Consider the following 17,419-nt stretch of genomic DNA (forward strand, 5'->3'; position numbering starts at 1 on the left):
GGAGTTAGACAGAGAAAGGAGCCTCATTTGAGGAAATACCTCCAGCTGTAAGGCATTTTCGCAACTAGTGATCAAGGGGGGAGGGCCCAGCCCATTGTGGGTGGAGCCATCCCTGGCCCCGCCTATTGTGGGTGGTACCATCCCTGGGCTGGTAGTCCTGGGTTCTATAAGAAAGCAGGCTGAGCAAGCCAGGGGAAGCAAGCCAGTAAGTAACATCCCTCCATGGCCTCTGCATCAGCTCCTGCTTCCTGACCTGCTTGGGTTCCAGTCCTGACATCCTCTGGTGATGAACAGCAATGTGGGAAGTGTAAGCTGAATAAACCCTTTTCTTCCCAGCTTGCTTCTTGGTCATGGTGTTTTGTGCAGGAATAGAAACCCTGACTAAGCAGACATGAACACAGGGCTGAGACTCCCCCGGGCTGCCACCCCTCTGGCTGCCTATACTCTGATCCTCATTACCTTGCCTGAACCTTCTGAGAATGTTGATTGACAGCTGAAGAGAGGGTCTGTCTGAGCTGAAGTCAAGTCGAGGAAAGCTGCAGTTTAGGGTGTAGGCTGGAAGTAGAATCTGAATTAAAACAATAAGAATGAGAAAAACAGATTAAAGGACATGGTGGTTTATGTTAAAATTGTTGAACAGAAGCCAGGAGACAGACACTGTCTAGCAAGCAGACATTTTGGGCCTGCCTTAAATTATACAACCTAATGACCTAAAAATAAGCCCAGATTTGGGATTCTACCCCGTGGTCTATCTCTCACTCTGTTCCTTTCCCCTTCTTAGCACTTGTTCCCTCTTTATTGAAGTATAAACTCAAAGGAACGATTATATAAACTTCGGATATGGCCATGAGAAGGAGTCTGGACTTAATATGCATTTAAGTATCCGTGCATTTTGTTTTTGTGTATGTGGTTCTGGGGACAAAGTTCTGGCTTAGTTCAGGTAGCAGAATAGTATCAAAGGCGAGGACTCTGACACTAGCTGTATTAGTCTGCTTTGTGTTACTGTAAGCAAATGCCGGAAGCAGGTTACTGTTGATGTTTTAGAGGGTAGACATCGAGATAACAAGACGCAGGGTTTGGTGAGTACTTTCACTGCCTGTGGCTGAGAGAGAGCAACAGCAATGTGTGTTGAAGGGCAGCAAACCAGCCTGATTTAGGAAGCAGGAGGGCAGTCAGAAAGCATGAATGTAGGCTTTTATAAAGACTCCTCCAACAAGAACTACCTCCAGGAGATGTGGGAAAGCAATACCTTCAGTGCCTACGGCCTTCTGTTGGGCCTTCTTGAAAGTTCTCTCTGCTCCACATACCCACACGAAGATGATGCTCCTCACATACAGAGAGAGACCATTTGAAAGTTTCCAGTTTCCTGCTTTCCTGTTCTTGTTCGCACTGCAGATTTTAACTATATGGACTATATGGTACCGTTTAAATGGGGAAGAGGTAAGAACTCAGGAAAGGGTCCAGTGGTGGCTAGACTGTGATGCTCTGTCACAGGGCTGTTGGGACAGTTTCTCTTTCCTGCTTCCATTCTCTCTTCTTCTTTTCCTCTTTCTCCTCCTCATTCCCTTCTCCCTTCCTTCCGCCTTTCTGTCCTCCATCCCTTCTTTCCTTTCTTCCTTCTTTCCTCCCTCCCTTCCTTCCTCCCTCCCTCCCTCCCTCCCTCCCTCCTTCCTACTTTCAGGTCCTACAGCATCCCAGAGGGAAACTTAAACATCTACGAAGGCTGCATCCCAGCAACATCAGCTCATATGGTGACTCTTACAAATGTGAACATAAGTTCAGGGCTACAGACTACATTCTTATTAACATTCACTCCTTGTTACTGCCCTTATAGTCCAGTAAACTATTTCGCAGTCAAGAGGACTCTGGGGCTGAAGACCACAAACTTTCACAGTCTCCTGGGGTTCACTCTGGAGTGGATATACCTGTTCTGGCATGCATGGTTATCAGGAGACGACTCTAAATTTTACACTTTGAGATCTGTTCACTTACTACCTATTTAGTACACTCTCCATCAAATTTATTTTAGTACACAGGAAGTGCTTCATTGTGACATTAGCTTATGTGTGCATAGAGAGCTCTGATTATATCTACCTCGGTCACTCTTTGTCATCCTCCTTAGCCTCTCCCTGCCCAACATGACCAATAACTCTCCTCCCCTGTTCACTTCCATGCTCTTTGTCCTATATTACCCAGAGGGAAGACAACTGGTAGTTGAGTTGACCTGCTGATATCTGGGGGTTGCTTTTCTATTCTTGCAACAGGACAGAGAAGAAACAAGTAGAGAAGAAATAAAATAAGATGTTCATGAATCAAATAACTGTTGGTGTGGGAGAAGAAGAGCCTGTTCTCTTTATTTTCATGTATAAACTTAATGTTTTAAGATGCTGGGGTTGGGGGGATTATACAAAGAACCTGTGTGTCCCTAACAATAGGGTTCTGTGGTTAGGATCCCTGGACTGTGATCATGGGTGGCCTTCCTGTCTTTGAGTGATTTTTGCAATTTCTTCACCACAGTCAAATTTTAATTGCAGAGGTCTTTCGCCTTGGCTGGGTTTATCTCTATTTTATTTTATTTTTTTGAGGCCTTTGTGGGGGATTATTTAGCTTGTCAGAAAGGATGTTGTTTGTCCATGGGGCGAGGGGACAGCAGCAACAGGTTTTTATATATAAACCTTTTGTACGGTAAAAAGAAATCAGTGTAGTGAGGTGACCACCCCCAGAGTAGGAAGAAGCTTTTACTGAGTATTTATCCAACAGAGAGTTACTGTCTAGAATAACTAACCAACTGAGATGCTAAACAACAAAGAAGCAAACAATCTGAATAACCACACTGAGGAACAAGAGGCCAAGAAACACACAACAAGGTGTCCAACAACCTCAACCTTTGGGGAGGTATAAACTCACCCCATGTTGATACTGCACAGCACCCAGGGCTGAACGGTTGTTAATCAAGAGAAAGTAAGACACAGGTAAGGAGGCAGAGGGATGTTTTCTCTACTCTTGATAGGAATGCCAGACTAGCCAGTATAGAAAATAAAAATATGTGATCCAGCTATATGGCTGTGGTATATACATTCAAAGGAGTCAAATTCAGCATGAGGTAGAGACACATGTGTGTTGTAATAAGTATTAATATATATGTCTCACTCCTCAGGCCTGACTCTGATAGGGAGCCATGCGCACCCGGTCCAAGCCGCCACCAGATCTCACTCTGTTTGCCCAACTCCCTTCCCTTGGCAGTTTACGACTACCTGTTCTCTACCTCTGTTCCGGGATGTTTCTGTACCCCAGAATCCCACAAACACAACTCTACAGCCCTATAGCTTTTCATACAGGTTTATATATCCAACTCTCAATCCACAAACCCTCTACACAACAAGATTACATCAAATAGACAAAGATACAAATTGCCTTTCTATAGGAGATACTAGACCTATAAAATCCTTAATGTTCATAGCTATTAACGACAATTAATTCCACCTGGGTCTAGCTGGTCCTTGGGAACCTACATCTTGCCAGGACCTCTCCTGGTCCTCTGACCTCTCATCCTCTGACCTCTTAGACCTCCCTTCTCTCCACCTCCCTCGCCCTACCCACTCACTGGCTTTCCTTTATTTTACTAATTAAAATGGGAAGGTTCAGATAGCCACCTCTTGAGTACCTGACTTGGCAGCCCTTCTTGGGGAAGTGGAATTAACATTAAAATACAAACAGCTTCAGGACAATCTACACATATGCATCTATGTTTATTTTATTCCCAGAGCTACAACTGCCAATGTATGGAACCAGGCTGGGCATCCATCAACAGGGGAAAGAGATTACAGTCTAAATGAACTTATACTCAACCATGAAGGACAAAACGGTACATTTGAAGGAGAACCAAACCAAAGGAATATTATTGTGCTACACAAAGTAAGCCAGGCTCACAAAGGCAAACATGTCATGTTATCTGCCCTCTGTGGAATCTGGGACAAAGTGCATGAGAGTAAAGGGGGAGATGCTGGGGAGAAAAAAGGCAGGAGCAAAGAAGAAGGAGAATGAAGGTTAAGAGATAGGTGGCTAGGACTAGAGTATTTCTCGCATGCCCATGCAAATGTCACAGTGGAACACTCCCTTCAGGAATTTAATAAATGGTCAGATCTTAAACTGTAAAGATTTGAGTTCTCTATGGCCAGGCCCTCACGCCTACAGGTAGATCCATTCATTCCAGGTCCAGCTACAGGGAGGTGCAGCTTTCCTGGTTTATCTAGGTGGTAATTACGTAGCTTACACTAGATACGGTGGTAATTGTGACTTGAAATGCTTCAAAGCAAAAAGCTCCATCAAGCTAGCCTGAGCCCAGCACGGGGACGCCTGCATAGCCATGACTGGTTCAGTCTGACTCACTATAGTCAGGGAATGACACTAAAATGGATGGCCATAAACAGGTTCGTAGATGAACAAAATGTGACCCGCACATGCATGCTAAATACATGCATCTTCATGGAACAAGGAAAGCACGTCATGCTCAAGAAAATGGATGGAACTGGAGCAAAAATAAGCCAAAATCAAAAACAGTGTGTGCTCATGTGCCTATCTAGATTTTAAAAACAAAGAAAGATACATAATGAGACTTGGGGGGGTGTTATTTGGGAAGACCAGTGGGTAGTGGGGGTGTCTTGGGGTATGAGAGGCAATGAGAAATATAATCATATTGTCTACATGTGTGAAATCACACCGAAACCAATCCATTTTTAGAACACTACAATTTAATAAAGATAGGGCTGGACAGATGTCCCGGTGGTTAAGAACAACTGATGCTCTTGCAGAGGGCCTGGGTTCGATTCCCAGAACCCACATGGCAGCTCACAGTCACTTGAGACTCCAGTCCTAGGGGATCCATCCTTCTCTTTTGGTCTCTACTGGCACTACATGCACACATCTCACATACATGCAAGTAGGCATACCCGCATACACAGAAAATAAAAATATAATTTTTTTTAAAAGATAAAGAAAAATTTAATTTCAGATTCCATCATAGTAAGAATAAAGCACGTATAAAGAGAAATAAAAGAGAAAAAAGTCTCAAAAAGATAGAGTGTCAATTTTTAAAATATAAGCAACATCTTTTTAAAAAAAATGCAGAGAGAAGGAAAGAATAAAGAACGAAATTGGATGTTTCGGTATCATGTGAGATTCCCCAATGCAGGCTCGCAGAAAGTCAAATACCCCATGAAGAAATGACTCGCAGTCAGCTTGAAATGTGAATGGAATCGGGCCACACATGGTGCTGTGTGGACACATCTCTGAAGAGTCTTTTCCTCTTCGTGTCTCCATTCTAATCAAATTAGTCCTCTAAAAGGTCCCGTGGTCTTAGGAGGAAACTGAGGCCCCGGGAGGTTAACTGGCTTTGCCCAACATCTCAGAGTGAGGCTCTGACACGGGGCAGGGATGGAGCCCAGATGTTTGGCAAAACCCAGGTTTCCCAGCCCTGTGCAGGGGGAGGGTCTGGTCTAGGCTCCGTAGACCAAGCCTGGGTCATCAGGGAAGCCCTCTGCACATCAGGTTTCCTGTTTATCTTTCCCCCTAGGCAGCGCACACCGCTGGGAGAAAGGTTCAGAGGGTTTCCTGACATACAAAAGCCCCCAAAAGGCAATATTTTGATGATTTAAGTTTAAATGATCGGGAACATGTGGATTTCATTTCCTGTAGAATACACTTGGGTCTGAAAATGAAGGGGAAGGGAGGTTTGGCAAGACCCAGCCCAGCTTTCCTTAGCCCCCAGAAGTGGTTTAAGATGTTCCGTGAATAGGAAGGGAGGTTAAGCCGATTCCTTTCTCCTTGTCCCCCACCAGGCTCACACTGGTGTGTTTGTATCAAATCTGCACAGAATGTGCTACCGCTGTGGCCTTGACCTTGCTGAGAAACAGGAAGAAGAGAAGGCAGGGCTGGGTAAGGAAGGTTCTGGACAGGCTTGTGCCTGTCCTGAAAGAAGGTCCAAATGCCAGCAAGTCCAATGAAACCCCACCTGTCCTCAGACATCTGGCCATCCTTTGGTGATAGCAAGCTGTGGCTGACACTTTTGGGAAAAGAGAAACTCACTTAAGGGACTGCCGCCAGCATTGGCCCGCGAGCATATCTAGGGAGGTATTTTCTTAGTTGTTAGCTGATGTAGGAGGTCCCAGACCAATGGAGGCAGCAGCATCCCAAGGAACATCCTTCGGCCTGGGCTGAGTTATAAAGCTGGCTGGGCGGGAGCCAAGGAACAAGCCAGTAAGCATCTCATCTCCCTGGTTTGTTTTGCTTGCTTCAGTCCCTAACTCCGGGGTTTTTCCTTTGAGTTCCTGCGCTGGTTTTTCTTGACAATGCACTCTAACCTGTAAGCTGAACGAAATCCGCGTTGGTTGGTTTTATGTCAGCATGACACAGGCCATCTGAGGAGAGGAACTCTCAACTGAGAACGTGCCTCCATGTAAGGTTTGCCAGCGGGCAAGTATGTAGCAGTTCTGGGGTGATGATTATCCCAGGAAGGATCAGACCAACCATCCCTAGGCAGGCGGCCCTGGGATGTAGGAGGAAGCGAACTGACAGACATGTAGAGCAAACCAATAAGGTGATCTTCTGTGTTAGCTCCTCCCTCCAGGTCCCTGCCCTGGCTTCCCTCAGTGAAGGATTGCGACTTATAAGTTGAATAAGTTCCACCCTCGTGTGGCTTTTGGTCATGGTGTTTATCGTGGCAACAATAAAATCAAAAACCCTTTGAATTCGATAATTACACTTCAACGTGAGAACTGGAAGCCACAGCGATGGGAAGCCACTCTCCCGATGGCTGACTAGTCTCCGGGCTTCATTGTGACTAAAATACTTGACGTAAAACGACTCAAGGGAGGTGGGATTTCTTTTGGCCTGGTGTGAAAAGGCCTGGGTCCATTATGAGGAGGGTTTTTGAGGCATGAGAGTGAGTCTTGGCCTATAGGGGTGGGACATGGAGTAGAGAAGGTTTGCCTCAGCAGACCACGGAGCAAGGCAGGGACTCGGGAGCAGGCTATAAGCTCCCACAGGCTCACCCCTAGTGACCTCTTTTGGCAAGCCAGGCTTCATTGTCCCTAAGGTTCTAAGGCTTCCCAAAACATGACAGTCAACTGTAAGGGAGAGTCTAAAGGTGAGGAACGGACTGGGAAGGTCAGTGATTACAGACACTAGACCTTCAAAGCTGTGTGGCCTGAGTTCTGCCCTCAGAACCCATAATAGAGGGAGAGAATCGACTCCAATAAGCTGTCCTCTGACTTACACGGATGCACACACATGCACACACAGAATGGGGGAAGGGGGGGCTTACACAATTAAGTTAAGTAGATGGCTCTGTGGGTAAATCACTTGCTATGTAAGCATCAAGGACAGAGACCGTAGATTCCCAAGAACTGAAACAAACCCCAGTGGACACGTCAGCCAGTGAACATGCTGGGACACGGTCCCAGCACGCAGGAGGAAAAGACAGAGTATCCTCTGAACTGAACTAGAGGGCTCTGGGCTCCATGAAAGATTCTGACTCAGTTTGTCAGCTGGAGAGTGACCAAGGGAGACACTCTTCTCTACACACATGCGTATACACTCACTTGAACTCCAAAATTGGCCCGACAGGACACTAACGGGGCCCTTGCCCTTACCCGGCCTGGTGGCACACACCAATGCCTTGCACAGATGGGCAGACTGAAGGCAGCGGTTAGGAGGTGGACCAGTGGGTGTCAGTCCAGGACATGCTTCGTCTGGGAGGGATGAGAAAGAAATCTGGGGGGTCCAGCCCTGCAGGCGGAACTCAGGACACCTCTAGTGGTCCCAGCTCCCCGAACTATAGCTTCTCTCTTCCACCCAGAGCCAGACGGGGAGTGCAGAATCGGACTTTGGGGTCAGGACTGGGACCTGACTGAAGTTCACGGCTAATCAGAAGTCAATGGAAAGCAGTTCTGAGTGACCACGTTCACGACAGGAAATAAGTCCGTTTCCCTTTTAATCGTGTTTTAATGAACAAATGCCACAGGGTTTATTATTTATCTCATTTCAACGGCAGTGAGTAATTTCAATGACAATATCAAATTTCTGTATTTACAGAAAGCTAACACATGTGTGGATAACGACTCGATCTGGTATTTATTTACTGAGTTGTTTTTCTTTAATATAGGGATTTGGTAATTATTACTCTAACGATTCATGAAAATGTAAACGTAGACCCATAATGAATGGATACGCCGTTTTGTTTGTGTTTCGAGAAGAAGCAGACAGTTTAAGAATTCTGACTGTATGCTTTGGAAATTTTAGCCTCTGTCAGGACGGAGATTAGCACCCGGCAGATGATTGATAAAATTCTCCCTGACTTGACCAGAGGGATAGCTCAGCGGTTAGCACATATTCTTTTCTAGAGGACATAGATTCGATTTCTAGCATCTCCATGGTAGCTCACAACCAACTGCAATTTCATTTCTAGAGCTGACATAATGCCTTCTTCTGACCTTGGTGGGCACTGGCACATGTGCCACACACAAAACTCACAGAGGCACACACACACACACACACACACACACACACACACACACACATACATGCACTCGCATGCACATGGTCGAATGAACAAGTCACCAAATCTTTAATCATTACTTTGACAAAGTTTACTGATTAAAAAAAACAAAAAAAGCTCCTGAGGGTTGGCCGATGTCACCATCCACAGTGTTGACGTCATGACGTTTATTTAAGTCACAGTTTGAGAAGCTGAAATTCCAGTGTTTAGGCAGAGAGTTAGGACCGATAATATCATAAGGGACATGCATTTGACAGAGACACGGGAAGAGATCACATCTTAGAAGGAACTAACTACCTTCAATACAGTCAGTGCCCTGCTAATAGGCCCCACCTTTTAAAGGGCCCGCTGTCTCTTAACGCTTCCAACAGGTGAAACTTCTGAGGGGCATATTGAGCCATATTCAAACTCCAGTGCAGTTCTGACTCTCTTACCTAGGCATCTGGGCTGCTTTCTGTGCATGTATCTGTTACTGATGGAGCTGCAATTTTAAAGAAGCTGTGTCGGTGGCTGGGAGACTGTAGGCTCAGGCAGAGCATAGCCCACAGAGGACTCTGGGATGGACCGCATTCAGCATGGCAGTGTTCCGAACTGGTCATGGCAACTGAGGTGTGCCGAAGGGACCCGTGTTAAATGGTGATCCTTGCCTCCTGTCTCTATCCCCAATTTCCAAAGCCTGTTAACAGACACTCTCCAAGGCCGGAGACACAGCAGCCTGGGACACCTCCTGGGCTCTCAGTTTCTCACTGGGGGGAAAGAGGAAGGAAAGAAAAAAAAAGAGGAAGGGAGGGAAAGAGAGAGGAAAATAGGAAGGAAGAAAGAAAGTTAGGAAGGAAATTAGAGAAAATGGAGGGAGGGATGTCCTGACTAGCAAGGCCTTCAGAATATTTTCGTTCCTTACTCCATCTTTCCTGCTTTAAAGGAACAAAGCGCCACACACTAAAAAACAAAACATTAAGAAAAAAAAGCAACAAAAACAAAACTACACCCAAACCAGGAGTGGAGATAGAAATTAGCAGCCAGCCAGTCACATCTCTGGATCCCGCATTTCCCAGATATCTGGCTTGAGTAATATACACAGAAGCCAGGTTCTGTCCCCTTAATCCTTCACAGACTGCAGAGCACCCGGGGGTAGAAGGAGCCTAGAAGTGACCACAGACCTTCAAGGCCTTCTGAGCTCCGATTCGAACACGCCCCGCCCCCTCTCCGTGAGCAGCTGTCTTCCAGGACCCAAGCCTTGCTCCCGGTAGCTGCCATTCCGAAGCACGCCGAAAACCAATTTTACACTTAATAAAGTTTAACTATTCAATATTTTTCATTTTAAAACTAAATAACAGACATTTAAAAGAATATTTCTTCTTTAATGACACTCATGCCAGTATTTTAGAACGCCAAATGACATCCATGGTGCGCGCCTACCTCCTTAAGTGCCGAATACTCTATTAGTCAAGTTTGTTCATATTTACAAGAATTTTTCGGATTGTTTTTCTGCCATCAGAAGATCCAACATCTGTTTCTCCAGGGATCCTCCATGTGTTCCGCAGTTTACAACAATCGAAACCGCTGTTTTCAAATAGATTTGGATTAAACTCAATGTACTAAGCCTGGGTGTCACAGGGAACCTTAGGCACACATCTGGGCTTTTCTTGCCAGTGATTTTGCTTTCCAAATGGTGAGACATTATCTCTGGTGGTTGGGTGTTGTATAATAAGAAAAGAGCTCAGTGGACATGTCCAAATGAGGTCGAAGTCACTGTGTATGGAGAGAGAGAGAGAGAGAGAGAGAGAGAGAGAGAGAGAGAGAGAGAGAGAGAGACAGACAGACAGACAGACAGACAGACAGACAGACAGACAGAAGTATGGTATGGGGAAGGATGGTCCCTTGCATCCTGGCAGACAATACTTGTTTGGCCATTTGCTCTCAATCAGCACACTACAGCAGGAAACCTCTGCCCACAGAAATCATCCAGCCCTGTAATGTCAGCGTCACTTGGCAGATAGACCCGCAGTCTGGGATGGGTTGAGGGGTGTGGCCAGGGAGATGGAGCACTGGACCTGAGGATTTTTTTTTTAAGGGTATTTTTTACTTTTACTGAATAAGGGAGACCAGATAGCTCAGACCCAGAGACTCCCAAACTTGCTTTCTTTCAACACCGGCAATGAATTCCATCCGGTTTCCCAAGCTTAGGGATTTCTCCTGCTCCCTCTCTCTCTCCCTGTCTCTCTCTCTCTCTCTCTCTCTCTCTCTCTCTCTCTCTCTCTCTCTGTCTCTCTCTCTCTCTGTGTGTGTCTGTCTCTTCCTCCCTTCCTTTTTCTCTCTCTCTCTGTCTTTCTCTCCTTCCCTCCCTTTGTCTCTCTCTGTCTCTCTCTGTCTCTCCCTCCCTCACTTTCTGTCTCGCCCTCCCTCCATTTCTCTCTCTCCCTCCTCCCTCCATTTCTCTTTCTCTGTCTCTCTGTCTCTGTCTCTCCCCCTCCCTTCTTTCTCTCTCTCACTCCCTCCCTCCCTCCCTTTCTCTCTGTCTCTCTCTGTCTTTCTCTCCCCTCCCTCCATTTCTCTCTGTGTGTCTCTCTGTCTCTCTCTCCCTCCCTCCCTTCTTTCTCTCTCTCCCTCCCTCCCTTTCTCTCTCTCTCTGTCTTTCTCTCTCTCTGTCTCTCTCGGTCTCTCCCTCTCTCCCTCCCTTTCTCTCTGTCTTTCCCTCCCTTTCTCTCTCTCCCTCCCTCCATTTCTCTCTCTGTATCTCTCTCCCTCCCTCCACTTCTCTCTTTCTGTCTCTCTCTCCCTCCCTCCCTTTCTCTCTGTCTCTGTCTGTCTCTCTCCCCTTCCCTCCATTTCTCTTTCTCTTTCTCTGTCTCTCTCCCTCCATTTCTCTCTCTCTCTCTCTCTCTCTCTCTCTCTCTCTCTCTGCCTCTCTCTGTCCTTCATCATTTATTTTTATGCACATGGGTGTTTTGTCTTTAAGCAGGTCCATGCACTACGTGTGTGCAGTACTCACAGAGACTGAGATTGTCAGACCCCTGGGACTGGAAGGACAGACAGACGGTTGTGAGCTGCTGTGTAGGTGCTACAAACTGAACTTGGATTCTTTGCAAGAGCACCAAGTACTCCTAACTGCTGAAGAATCTCTCCACACATAACCCCAAGCACGCTGTTGCTCCCAGAATAAACAGCACCAGTGCCCTGAGCTCGTGACCCCTGTGTCCAGAGCCATAGGGCTGTTCCTAAGGATGCCTTTCTCTCCTGCATCTGAGAGTCCCATGACAACATATAATATATTAACATAGCAGTAAGATGACAGAGAACACACGTAGTAGCCCAAGTGGCTACAGGTAGAATGATCCTTCAGGAATAACAAGTTGACCTTAGGACTTCCTGAGGTCAAAATCCACAGACGCTTCAGTCCCTTCCACAGAACGCTATAATCCTTGCTTATAATCTGCCTACCTTCTTCTATGTGCTTTTCTATACCACTGATCACCCTAGGGTGCAATCCATGATCACCAATACCATAAATATGCACACACACCCCGAGAAGCAACTGCTGTGTTTGGAATTCACAAATGTGAATTCTTCTGAATATTTTTGATCCTGCAATTGATTGACTCTAGGACACAGGGTGTCTCCTACTTGGGTACAGTCTCAGATGCAGTTCTCAGGTTGCGAGGTGCCTCCTCCAACCCCATACCCCATAGGAACTGGAGGGATCTAGACACATCACAGAGGTTGGGTAACAATTCACACTGGCTCTCTGCCTTTGGACCCAGCCACCACTTCCCATGGACTCATTCTGCGAGGCTGTGTTGTCATTTATTCTTTCCTGGAGGTTGTCCATGGTCCTTTCAGATCCTGGAAGTCAGTTCCAAAGCTTGGCTTTAGCCTCTGCTCTCTGGATCCTAGATCCTGGAGGACCCAATGTTCTTCTTCCAGCAGGTTGGCCTAGGCATGTTCTCCGGATAGACACTAAGGCCAAAGACTGCAAGCCAAAATATACATGTCCTGTGCAGACTCAGCCTTGATTACATGGCACTGGTTTTTCCATTCAAAGCTAGTTGTTGCAAGGTGAGCCCATCGGAGACTTCCACATGGACACCCTTAAAGCGGAAAGAAAAGTCTTTATTGCCAGACAGCAGCTGCACGGGAGAGTTGCCTAAATCACTCAGCCCTGAGCCTTAGGGCCCTTTGACGTTCATGCACTAAAGCCACATCCTGGCTGTCACACTTTGGTTAGCAACAAGAACTAGAGAAGCCAAAAAGAGAGAAAGAAAAAGCCAAAAAATGAATGAGTTTGTACATTTAGGGATTTTCCTGGAACTCTGGACTAGATCATTCATTGATTGATTAGGTCAGTGTTCCCATTTGGATAGGTGTTGGGGCCTACATGCTGGGTTTTAGGCTCAGGATGATGTCAGTTGTGCTAGGCCTGGGGACCATTAGTATGCCCATGCTATATAGGCTTTGAACATCGACTGTAACTCTTTGGAAAAGTTATCTCAGTGCGAGAACAATTTTACGCACCCCTGGAATATTCTGGTATCATCAATCTTTAGCAGGTTTTAAAACAGGTACCCAATAAGCTGCAAGTCCAGTTCTTCCTCAAGACACTTTGCAGGTTTCTCCAGGGTGGAGAAGAGGCTTCTGCTTGCTCCATGTCACCAGAGCTGGAGCTACCCACTTACTGACTCTCCCTCCAGAGCCCCAGGCATCTTAGCCTCTTTTCCACAGTCCTCTTCTGTACCTCTCTCTCTCCACACACATCCCCTACCTCCCCACTCAGTTCCCAAGGCTTTTCTTTCTCAAGGTACTCCTACGGAATGGGAGGAGTGTCTAGAGATCGGTGATGATGGGAGGCGAGGGTTTTATGGGTGTGGGACACGCTTCAGAGTGCCAGGGGGCACTGCAGCTGAGCAGGCTCACTGGCCAGTTTAGACCTTAAGGATTCTTCCTCAACCATGTGAAGGCAGGGCTGTGGACTGGGAGTCTGGTGACATGATTACCTAAGGGCTGGTCCTTTCATGTGTTAACTCAGCTCAACAGACGACTGGACATCTGACTCTCTCCATCAACCTTTGGATATGTATCTTTCCTTTTGGAGCAGAGACTATATAGGGACATATTGGAGTCTCTTTTCATGGCCCAGGTTTTTCTTGGTCCCCAGCCTGTGTCTCAGTTGTTCTTCCCTGACCCCATCTCTTTTTAAGGACCCACGCAAACGACCCCCTCCTCTCTGCCATGTCTACAAGGAAAATTGAAATGTCTTTACTTTGGAAGAAACATCTAGCTTGGTTTTGAGTTACTGCTACAGCTTAGAGAAACCCTTAATATTATCACTTGTCCCATGAACACACACACAAGTGTGTTTCACACTCCCTGATAAACCCTAAACCCATCGAATCAACCATCCACGTCATATTTTAATACACATAATTGCACCTATATGTATTTTTATGTGCGGCTCATATTCCGGGGAGAATCTCCTGGCTTAAGCACGTATGTTGCTAATGTTAACGCATCCACTTCCTGGCTTTGCTTCTGAGTCCTGCCTCTATATGGAACTTCACATTTTTCTAATGTGATAAAATGTATCAATCTGTTTCTGCTTTATTTTATTATTATAGTTTGTATCAGATTCAGAGAGATTTTTTTTTTCCCACAGCAAAACTTGCACATATGTCCCTGCATTCTTCTCTACGAGCTTCATGGTTTCGCTGTTCATATTTAGCTCTTTAATCCACCTAAAGTTGGTGTCTGGGGGTGGATAGATAGATGTGGGGATCAGATTTTAATTTTTGTTTCCACATGAATATCACTTTGGTCTAGAACTATTTATTTAAAAAAATAAAACCTGCTTCCCTCTACCGCTTGGCAATAATGCATTTATTTGTGGATTTTGCTATTCTAGTGTGGTAAGCTTTCAGATTTCAAAGAGTTATTAGGAGCTGGTGCGGTGCTGGCTGCAGATACGAGGATGGGAGAGTCCTTCCAGCCAAGAGTGACAGCCACACTTGGCACCCTCATCTTCCAGAAACCTTGTCAAAGTGATAAAAATCTATGCCCACCCATTTTGACATCTTTGGATTGCGTTGCATTAAAATGTATAGATCAAATTGGAGGGGGGGTGGGGAGGAGAAGGTAGCAGCTTTTTTTTTTTTTAATTAAGATTTTAAAACTATGCACACAGTTTTCATGCATTCGTTTTTTGTCAGTTTGTCCAGTGATTTTTTTTCAAAGAGCCCATGACTGGACTCATTGCTCGCCCATGAGAATTGTCGGCCTGCAGTTAGGCGAGCACTGTTAACCTGCTCACCCTCACCAGGGAGATACAGGGGCACTTGGCTTCCGTTTTCAAGTAACTTGGTGTCTCGACCTGTGCTTCTTCCCATCTCCTTGGGTTGCTGCTTAATCGTGTTACTTTCCGATTTCCTGCTAAGATGTTTCCTTGCATTGAGACAATTTCTTTTCCCACATCTCCTTATTTATGGACTCTTCTCTACGGTCATGATTTCCACCTCAAGTTTCTTCAGAGAGGCGTGAGACCATGCACTCCTGGGCTCTGCTCTTCTCTGGACTCTTCTGGCTTCTTACGCAATCCGCGGGATGCTCTCTTCCCCTCCTCGTCACACTCCCCAGCAGAACAGATCTAGTTTTGCTTATTAGAGCATCCATCGCTTTCTGTGGTTCTCATGATGCCTCTTTATAAATCACAGCTTACAGGAAAGATTAGGAAGAAGCGCAAAGGAAGTGGGCATGCTTGCGAAATTCTTGAGAAGATTCTCCCCGTTCGATGTGTGAATTCTGTGCCGGTCATAGACATTTTAGACTCCAAGGGTTTTCTTTGACTAACCTGGAGCTCCAGCTTCCAGAACTGCAGAAGTGTAATGTGGTTTCAGAAGTCCTTGCTTTCTGCCTATACACACACACACACACACACACACACACTCATGCATACACACATGCACACACACACATACATATATACACTCACACAGATTCACATACATATTCATTCTCCCACAAACTCTCACATACATGTACAACCTGCACACATTCACACATTTCTTACACACACACACACACACACACACGTACATATATACACTCACACACATTCACATACATATTCATTCTCACACAAACTCTCTCATACACATGTACAACCTACATGCTCTCACACACTTCTTACACACACTCAGTTCTCCTCTGAGACCCAGGAGTGTTCTCTAGTGGCTCTAGCAAGGCGTCTGCGGATGCACATTCGTTTATTAATTCAGTACAGCCTGGTTAAGCACTCGGGATTTTCAGAGTTTTTGCCAGGATGGGAAACACATGTACTTTGTTCAGTGGGCATTTAATAATTGCGTGGTGTATGTCTGTTTTTCCTTATTCCACACAACTGTCACCCACCCACCCATCTCCTGGATTCATCTTCTAAGCTTGTATTTACCTCACCTACAATATTTTTAAATGTCTTCCCTGCTCTTTCACATACATATTTTTCTTAGTCTATGGCATCATGGGTCTGGTTGTAATTGTGACTGTTGCTGGTGTGTTTACCGTGGTTTTGTTCAAAACTGTGTTTAACAACCTCTGTAAGGATTAACAGTATTAAAAAATGAATCTAATATGACATTTCAGGGACGATGAGAACCACCTAGAACTTTTCTACATCGCTGTTATGTTCCAGGATGCTAAAACAGCTCTAAGTAATTGTATATATACTTTGTTACATACTTGGGAATGCACTTCACAATTTTGCTTTTATTTTCAATTTTGTGTCTGTGCATGGGCTTGTGTATGTCAGTACATACACCAGTGGAGGCCAGAGATGTCAGAGTTCCTCAAGCCAGAGTTGCAGGAAGCTAAAGCAGTCTAGTGTGGTTGCTAGACTTCAAACTTGCCTCCTTTGTGAGAGTAGTATGCTCTTTTAACCACTGAGCCATCTCTCCAGCCTGGAAATATACTTAATAAAAAGATAATCAGTTTCAATTCTAAGATTTTGCTTCAAAAAGGCAAAAATTTGTAAGCAAATGTATATTTAAAAAAAAACAATTTATAGTCATTCCAAATTGGAACCCAGCAAAATGTTACTCATCTTGTAAGTGGATTTAAAAAAAAAGGTGCATCCGTACAAAGATGTTCTAGTCAGCAAGGAACAAGGTATATTACGACAGCATGCAGAAACCTGGTTGGCCTTCAAAACTGAATAGAAGAAGCCGTTCTCACAAGGTCATGTATTACCGTCTTTATGTCAGGCGTGTTCGAATATTGAAAGCTGCCGTTATAGGGAGATCTACAGCTTCCCGGAATAAAGGTGCAAGCTATATTTGACAATAAAGAGCTAACAACCTGGAGGCAAGTCCGAGCTGAAGACTGCTCCGTGTGTATGTACCCATGCTGAAGAGCTGCTTTGAATGTGCTCGTGCTAAAACGCTGCTGTGTGTGTGCACCCATGCTAAGCGCCCATGCTAAGCGCCCATGCTAAGCGCCCATGCTAAGCGCCCATGCTAAGCGCCCATGCTAAGTACACATGCTAAGCACCCATGCTAAGCGCCCATGCTAAGCACCCATGCCAATGACCCATGCTAAGTACCCATGCTAAGCACCCATGCTAATTACCCATGCTAAAGTGCCGCTGTGCGTACGTACTGTGGGAAATTCGTATGATGTGTTTGTTCTACTTTAGAAATATGCATAGAACCAGCCTCTGGCTATTGGGAATTTTAGACGTGAAGAGGGATTAAAAATGGGAGAAATCAGATTTTAAAACAGACTGAATTTTATAGAGCTAACTATTCAGCTTGGAGTGTTGTTACGAGATAAGGGGGAAGAAAGGAGGCCACATCTGGATATACCATGTCAACCTCTTTGGGA

The sequence above is a fragment of the Micromys minutus genome, assembly GCF_963924665.1.
Source record: "Micromys minutus genome assembly, chromosome: 32".
NCBI classification, from domain to species: Eukaryota; Metazoa; Chordata; class Mammalia; order Rodentia; family Muridae; genus Micromys; species Micromys minutus.